The 2,512-nt window shown below is 32.7% G+C and overlaps 1 long non-coding RNA gene across 1 annotated transcript; it reads left to right on the forward strand.

Annotated features, from left to right (window-relative positions):
* The first annotated feature begins 846 nt into the window (after positions 1-846).
* On the forward strand, positions 847-2,270 carry LOC121173350 (uncharacterized). Its single transcript, XR_005888016.1, has 2 exons — positions 847-1,827; positions 1,945-2,270. It is a non-coding gene; the product is annotated as an uncharacterized lncRNA (long non-coding RNA).
* The last annotated feature ends 242 nt before the right edge of the window (positions 2,271-2,512 follow it).

Genomic DNA, 2,512 nt, shown 5'->3' on the forward strand with positions numbered 1-2,512 from the left:
AAGGATTTTTAATTCCATAAATAAACTTTATGGATGAACTATATATACTTTTTGAACTTACTAACATTTAAGGGGTTTATTGTGCATGAAATAGATTAAAGGTAAATTGTACTCCTATTTGTATTTTGATCTTTACTACCAAACCTAAAACTAACTCTTTACTATTAAGTTCACAATCCCAACTAACCCTTTTCAGAGCCCGCATTAGTGTTAGTGACGACAAAAGCAAAGAGGAAATTATAATTATTATTGCTTGGCCCACGCTGATTTCGGTGCATAATTTGCAAATTTGTTCCTCTTTAACAAGTTTGTGCAGTAAAACAGGTGGGGGAAGTGGGCCACATGCACTACAACTTGCACGCATGAAAGCGAAATGTTGAATATTACCCCGAAATAACTAGTGTCCTCTATGCAATTGGTTTTAATTATTGCAGAACTTGAATTAATGAATGACTAAGCTTCAAAATAAAGAGTAAGGAACCTCTTCTCAATGCTCACCAACCCAAGGGTGTAAGATGTCACACAATTTCTCAATTCAAGGTTGATTGCTAAAGCAAGCACAAGTCAAAACTTGAAGTGCACAATGACTTGTCTTCCGTGGTTGGTCATTATTTGTTTCTTAACTTTGCACCAACCCCAGAATGTTAATAATAAATTATGACATCATCATTCCATGAATTCTCTCTCTGCTTTTTTAGGGAATTTGTCTTTGGTATATAGAGCTCTTTGTTTATTCTTTTGGGGTGTTTAATTTAGACTTTGTTTTTTTATTTGAAGACATCACAGCAAAACTAGTTACGGAAATTTCACGAAGTATTTGCAAATGGGCTATCCTGAAAGGTGAGTTATTCTTTCAAGTCATGAAGTCATGCACGCATTGGATACATAGGGGTAGAACTTAGAAGTTCAAACCCCGTCCTTAACATTTCTTACCTATATCCTCTTTCCAATGAAATGAGTTTTTAGCTGAACAAAAAGAAAACACACACACACACACCAAAAGTACAATTATGCCAATTTTTAATCGTTATTGCTCTAATATCAAGAGATTAGCTAGACTTCCTAGGCTATATACATGACATGGAAGACAAATTTGCCTATGCTTTTTTGAGTGGGGCTAATTAATGTGTTGTTATGTAGTACTAGTAGAAGGTGATGATAAAAAATGGTACTACTTACTACTCTATGGTTTTGTTTTTCTGTTCTGGATTTGAGGGATCGAGTTCTTATTGAGAAAGAGGGTTTGGTGAAAGGTGTGTGCGTGTGGCTAGTGGTAGGTGAGAGCGTGCCTTTGTTATTTTCCTTTTATTGTTTTGTGGCTGATACTCCATACCATTAATCACCGACGTTTCCATTACCTCTAACGTTAACCGATGCGCTGTCTTCACTCCTTATTGGTTGCCCTTTTCTCGTTGCAATTTTATTTTATTTTTCATTTGTGGCTGCTTTTGTGATGTAGTGCGTGGATCTTCCATGTGCACTGAGGATTTTATTTTTTATTTTTTTATAATTCGAACGTGACACTAATCAAATGATTCGGTACCAAGAGAATCTAACTTGTTTAATTTATCAATGTGTAACTGTTATAAATTTTTTAAATAATATCTTCAATTTCTGTGGAAGGAAAAAAATAAAATGATTCTGTGGATGGCAGTGTTCCATCAATGGATATATAACTCCTGAAATGAAACTAATTATGCTCCACTCAAATGAATTTTGCTCAACTTCACTGTTCTGTTTAAGATCAATGTGTTTGGGTTTCCTCTGAAACTTTCTAATGTGTGGATGGCTAAATTTCATAGGAAAATGTGAGGCATTTCTTTACAGGTTACAAATTATACAGTCTTTTTTATGAGAAATTCTCAATTTCTTTCTTGTTAAAAGTTTTTTTTTTATCTCAACCTTTATTACAGAAATAGCAAAAGCTAACAAAACTTCCAACAGGTACAGGAGTGTCATTTCAAAGAACACTATAAGAAAGAATGTAGCTACTTTGGAGCACGAGATTTTTCCTTCAGAAGACAAGAAAGGAAGGATAAAAAAGGCATATGCGTAAAATATTATAGCAAATTCGGAAGGATGTAGATTTTTAGCGACTAGAGACCATAAGAATTGATATTGACTTAAAATAAGAAAACAAGTGTGAATGTGTGATTGTCATGTAATGTTAGAGATAATTGGTGGAGAGTGAAATGCACTTATAGTACTTGCAATAATGCGGAATTTATATTTTTACCCGAATGAAAGATTTTATTTCTCTCTTGAGAAGATATTTAAGAGCATACAATTCATTGTTTTTTACACTCTATTTGAGACTTAATTATGACTTTTACTATTTTTTTTAATGTTAAATATTAAATGAGTTGCTCAATTGAATATGAAAAAAAATATTTTTTTATTATTTAAAACGGATTAAGTTACAAGTAACACCATGCCATTCTTGTAAAAAAAAAAGTAACACCATATCATATGCTTTAATGCTAAATTTTGTTACCAAATAAAGCTGGTATTA

This window comes from Glycine max, chromosome 13 (assembly GCF_000004515.6).
Source record: "Glycine max cultivar Williams 82 chromosome 13, Glycine_max_v4.0, whole genome shotgun sequence".
Taxonomy (NCBI): Eukaryota; Viridiplantae; Streptophyta; class Magnoliopsida; order Fabales; family Fabaceae; genus Glycine; species Glycine max.